The sequence below is a fragment of the Physeter macrocephalus genome, unplaced genomic scaffold (assembly GCF_002837175.3).
Source record: "Physeter macrocephalus isolate SW-GA unplaced genomic scaffold, ASM283717v5 random_484, whole genome shotgun sequence".
Classification (NCBI taxonomy): domain Eukaryota; kingdom Metazoa; phylum Chordata; class Mammalia; order Artiodactyla; family Physeteridae; genus Physeter; species Physeter macrocephalus.
In genome coordinates, this window is record NW_021145768.1 from 48979 (window position 1) to 54978 (window position 6000).

A 6000-nucleotide genomic window follows, 5' to 3' on the forward strand; every position below is an offset into this window, starting at 1 on the left:
CTAAATGACTGATCAGCCACACCTTTAAGCTCTTAACACCTCCTTAACAGCCCACTCCCCAAAGTGGCAAGGATTAGAAAATGCGAGAAAAACAATTGTTACTAAGACCTGTATAGAAATTGTCTCGACAACGACACACTCGCGCACGCACACACACACACACACACACACGCACACACGCACATGCAGCGCGTGACACAGTATCTGCTTGAATCACCGCAAAACCTGGGAGCATTTATGCAACTGCACCTCTGCACGCGGAGGTGACCTCCCCCAGGGCAGGGCGGTCTGACCGTGGAGGTGCCCCCGGCACAAAAGGGGAGCACCAACGTTTGCCAAGCGTCCAATCAGAAACACGGAAAGAGGGCCAGCGAGTTTCAGAAACCCTCCCCTCAGATGATCACAAGTTGACTCCAGACTTTTACACTCTGTCCTTTGGGATTCCAAACAGCAAACTACAAAGACCACAGAGGCTGCCCACTGCTTTTGCGAGGGTGGTGAGGAAAAGCTGACCGGGGAGTTGACAAACCCTCCCGACGCCTCATAAGGAAGCTATTACTGGAGAATTAGGGGAGTCACCGGCTCTTGCACGGCAGCGCGGAAAGCCCACAGGAGTCATGTAGTGAGCCCCTTTTAGGGGCTTTCTCCAGCCAGGGGACAGCCGGATAAATGGCTGGTGAGGCAGGCAACCTCAGACCCTAAGACAGCGCTGGCAGCCAGTGGGAGCCACAGGAGCTTGCTGAATAAATGCCACGGACAGAAACACATGGAAAAGGACACACTCTTTACATATCACAGGATTGTTGGGCTCCATTGCACAGAACAACCTTCTCACTAGTTTCATAACTCGGGAAACAGTTCCCAGGTGCACCTGAATCATTAAAACAAAGGCATCCTCCCCCAACCAAACAGATGGGACACACCAAGAAGCAGTCCACGTCTCCCCAGCACCCAAGGGAAAAAAATCCCCTATAAAACCTTCCACCCTGGCCCCGGCAAACGCGCACCCCATTCTGCCTGGTGTCATTGCGCCCACTGGGCGGAGACCCAGGCCCTTGCAGATCTAGGGCAGGTCCCTTTCAGAATGAAACCGTCCCCCAGATCCCACGGGGCTGGAGAGGACAGCCCAAGGGGTCCCCGCGGGAGCGACACCAGGATTTATTTCTACAGAGAAGGGGCCTTCGAGATGGCGATCGGGCAGAGAGGGGAAGGCCGTGGGGGCACGCGTCTGAAAACTGCTATGTGGATACATTTTTTTTTTATAGGAAATTCTGATTGCCTGCTTATTTTAGGGGGGCTCAGGGAAATGGGGTGCGAGTTTGGACGCCGCGATGGCACGGCGGTTGACTCGGGCAGTGGGGTGGGATGCAGTGATGGACATTTCGGGGGACACCGCTGGGAAGCGCCCCGTTAACCCCACCAGTGCCCAAAGGGCCGGAAATGGAGGCGGGTTTCACCCGGGGCCTGGGATATCTCTCTCTCTTTCTCTTTACTATTATTATTTTTTTTAATTATTAGGATTGTTGTGAATAATGGAAGGGGAGGGCCCCGCTAGGCAGGGCCAGCCGGGCCGGGCCACCCACGCTGTCATCTTTTGTGCGGGGCCGGCGAGGACGCCCCGGCCCAGCCCCCGCGCGCCCCCGGCCCGGGCAGGGCGCCCCCGCCTCCCGCCCCCGGCCCCGCCATTGTCCGGCCGCGCCGCCCCCGCCCGAGGCCCGGCGAGCGCCCGGGGCCGGGCGGTTAACGCCCCCAACCGCCTCGCGGGCCGGGACAAAGCACTGCGGCCGCGGCCCGAGCAGGCCGCGCCCGAGGCCTGGGCCTCGAGTCCCGGGCGCCCGCCCGCCCGCAGCCCCAGGCGCGGCGCCGGGGCGGCGGCGGCGACGGGGCCAGCTCTCGGACGCGGCGGCCGCCTCCCCGCGGGCTCACCTGAGGCGGCGCGCGCGGCCCGGTCCGGAGCTGCGGCGCGCACTCCCCCGCCCTCGGCGTCGCACCCCCAGGCCCTTCTCGGGCCGGGCCCCGCTCGGTCGCTGGCGGCCGAGCCCTCCGCGAGCGCCCCGGGCGGGGCTTATAAGGCCGCGCGCCAGCTCCGCCCCGGCTGCCATTGGCCACCGAGCCCACGCCCGCGCACCCATTGGCTGCCGCTGACAGCTCCGCCCCTCCCCTCCGCGGGGCCCACCAACACCGCACGGCCCGCCCCCTGCGCGCCTCGATTGGGCGGGCGCAGGCGCCGGTCTCGCCTCTCCACTGGACGGCCGGCTAGGACACGCCGGCGCCCACCCACGTGCCCGCTGACCGGCTTGGTTCTCATTGCAGGCTGCGCACGCCAACCGAGAGGCCGCGACCAACAGGACGGCGCTAGGCCTCAGATTGACAAGGACGCCTCGGGGACCGCCCAACGACCGCACGGGGGCAAGAGAATATTGGCTTACGGGGTCAGCCCCAGGCGCGGACTGGCTGGGGCGGGTGCCAATCACGGCCCGGGCCCCGCCCCGGTTATCAGGCCGCAGCTGAGTACGTGAGAGCCAGCACAACATCAGCACCGCGCCTGGCAGGCTCGGAGAGGGGGTTCGAGACCCAGAGCCGGAAATTGGGTTCAGCGTTCTCCAATTCGCAAAGTCCCGAGTTAGGAAACATAGCACCAACGTAACTCAATTTGCAAAGGAGGAAAACTGAGAACTGGTGAAATAAAAGTCAAGCAGCAAGAGCCCCTGCCTCCCCTTACCTCCTCCCCCCCGCAAAAAAAATTCCAAGTTCATTTCCGTTGCAGTCGACAAAACTTTGCAAAGGCGCCAGGCCTTCAGGATAAAGCTAGGTGACCTTCGCCGACTTCCCTAAAACGTAAGGGAGGCAAGGAGTTTGGTGCCTCCTGACTTAGGTTCAAAGCTCAGCTGGGCCCACATGCCTCACTGTGGTTGGCCTCCAACGAAGTAACCTCACTGGGCCGCAGTTTCCCCTGTGAAATGGATATGACAGCGATACAATCCCTCACCGTCAGCCCCTCTCCTGGGAAGTTTGCGCGAATTAGTGAGAGGAGGCACGCCGTAAAGCCTTTGACCATGTGACTTCGCGAAGTGAGCATTTAATTAAGGTTTGCCATTATCGTCATCATCATGATTATTAATTGCATACCAGGCAGTAGGCTGGGCACGCCCCCATTTCGTCGGCAGGAATGTAAATCGGACAATTCGATATTTCCTAATAACGTGGCGAGTGCATCTACGCTCTATTCCTGGAGGTCCTGTACCCTGAGAAAGGGTCCGGAGCGTGGAGCTTGCCTGGTTCAAGTATGCAGCTGCAGCGCTGTACACAACTGTTTCCAGATTACATAAATAGCTTGTGGCACAGGGTACTCTGGAATACTTTTAACTATGTAGCAATCAAAAAGGGGGTAGATCTACATGTACTGTCATGGAGTGATTCCCCTACAAGCCATGTGGAGAGCTGCAGAATGGTCCAGAATTCTGAACAATACCGTTACGGAAAGGAACGCAGAGCAACTGTCCTGTGGTTTCTAAGAGCCCATACCTGTGGCAACGCGCAGAACGAGGCCATCCCCAAACTGAGTAAACTAAATCTTTGTGGAGAGGAGGGATCCACGTTGGTAAAAAGTGGTGAGTTGGTGAGGAGTTTAATCTGCTCTAGGGTGATTTACATCGTCATGGGGCCATATTCAGATATTCCCTCAAGCAGTTAAAATTTAACTTAAAAAGTAGGAACCAGTAACTCCTCCCAAGGAACTCCCTAACCCGTGGGAAAGACAGAAATGTAATCTGGTAGCAGTAATATAGACTCAAAAGTGCAATCGTTTGGGGATCCCCCTACCCCAAGCCTTTTTTTTCTCTACTTCCCAGTTAACCCCGATAGACGGTGAATTCCAGGTGTTTGGATTTCACAGACTCTGGAATTTTTTTTTTTTTTTAATTGGGGGACCTAAATAGGTTGTCAGCTTTCCAATTTTGCTTAGGGGGACTTTTTATAATTTTTTTCTCATGTTCCTTTTTTTTTTTTTTAATTCCAGTATAGTTGATTTACAATGTTATATTAGTTTCTGGTGTACAGCGAAATGATTCAGTTTTAATGTGTATACATACATAAATATATATATATTCTTTTTCATATTCTTTTCCATTATGGTTTATTACAGCATATTGAATATAGTTTCCTGTTCTATACAGTAGGACCTTGTTGTTTATTTTATATACAATAGCTTGTATCTGCTAATCCCAAACTCCTAATTTACCCCTCCCCCACCCCCTTTCCCCTTTGGTAACCATAAATTTGTTTTCTAAATCTGTGAGTCTGTTTCTGTTTTGTGAATAAGTTCATTTGTAGCATATTTTAGATTTCACATGTAAGTGATATCATATGTTATTTGTCTTTGTCTGGCTTACTTCACTCAGTATGAGAATCTCTAGGTCCATCCATGTTGCTGCAAATGGCTTTATTTCATTCTTTTTTATAGCTAATATCCCATTGTATATATGAACCACATCTTCTTTATCCATTCACCTGTCAGTGGACATTTAGGTTGCTTCCATGTCTTGACTATTGTAAATAGTGCTGCTATGAACATTGGGGTGCATGTATATTTTCAAATTAGAGTTTTCTCTGGATATATGCCCAGGAGTGGGATTGCTGGATCATATGGTAACTCTATTTTTAGCTTTTTAAGGAACCTCCGTACTGTTCACCACAGTGGTACACCAATTCACCAATTTACATTCCCACCAGCAGTGTAGGAGGGTTCTTAGGGGGACTTTTTTAAATGCCATCTATATGTTAAGAAACTTCACAGTTGTAGAATCCAGACAGGAAGTATATTTGACAGTTCACCATACAGTCCCTTCAACTTTTCTACGTTTGAGAGTTTTCATAACAAAATGTTAGGAAAGAAAACTATAATCACTGTCATTTAATTAAAAGTGTCCTATGCAAAGCAGGAAGGACTCAGTCTCAGAATTTTCAAATGGACAAATTAACTTGAGAACAACTCACTAATCATTTTCCAGTCTTTGCAGACAGGTGCAGGTCTCACAAAGGGCTGGGGCTGGGAATCACAGGCATCTGTCCCTAAGTAAGGTCAGGAGGACCTCTGGCACTGGCTTTCAGATGACCCAAGGCCAGCTCGTTTCTAACTGTTCTTCACATTCCTTTGCTTTCCCAAAACTCCCCTCCAGCTTCCGCTTATGGGCTAGTCTGATGCATAAAAGATAGAGATGGACAGAAGAATAGATCCTCCTATGTCTTTATTTTTATCTTTTGGCTGCACCACATGGCTTGCGGCTTAGTTCCCCGAGCAGGGATCCAACCCCGTGCCCCCTTACAGTGGAAGTGCAGAGTCTTAACCACTGGACTGCCAGGGAAGTCCCTAGATCTTCCTATGTCTCTAAAAAATAAATTTTTAGAAATACATTTGGGGGGTAGATCCTTGGCAGTCCAATGGTTAGGACTCGGCACTTTTGCTGCCGTGGCCCGGGTTCAATCCCTGGTCAGGGAACTATGATCCTGCAAGACACGTGGTGCAGCCAAAATAAACATAAAAATTTTTTTTAAATTTTTTAATAAAAAAAATTTTTTAGAAAACAAGTACATTTGGAGGAGGAGTTCTAACATTCCATTTCACGCCAAGCAGATATCGCTAGACACATGTGTAGTATACGTTTCACTTTTATGAGCACAGACACATAACGCAAACACCGGACCACGGCTCATGTGTTTGTTTAGGTGCCAGACAAAGCGGGCTACCCCATCAATGAACTGAATAGAAAAGAAAAACGAACACAAAATAGTATATACACTACTGTCCTAATGTCATTCTTTAAATTTGTATATAAAACAAATACTTGGAGGGACTTCCCCAGCAGCACAAGTGGATAGGACTCCTCGATCCCAATGCAGGGGGTCTGGGTTCGATCCCTGGTCAGGGAACTATATCCCACATGCATGCTGCAGCTGAGAGTTCGCATGCCACAACTAAGGAGCCCGCCTGTTGCAACTAAG

At 51.6% G+C, this 6000-nt stretch overlaps 1 protein-coding gene and 1 non-coding gene across 2 annotated transcripts in view; one reads left to right on the forward strand and one right to left on the reverse strand.

The window, feature by feature from the left end:
* LOC114485082 (lysine-specific demethylase 4B-like) overlaps positions 1–2028 on the reverse strand; it is a gene marked incomplete at its 3' end in the record, with an annotated part of 50479 nt that extends 48451 nt beyond the window's left edge. Inside the window, exon 1 of the mRNA XM_028485610.1 lies at positions 1927–2028. The remainder of the gene's footprint in view (positions 1–1926) is intronic.
* A 3397-nt stretch (positions 2029–5425) lies between these two features.
* TRNAK-UUU (transfer RNA lysine (anticodon UUU)) lies at positions 5426–5497 on the forward strand. The gene has a single exon. It is a non-coding gene; the product is annotated as a tRNA-Lys (tRNA).
* The last annotated feature ends 503 nt before the right edge of the window (positions 5498–6000 follow it).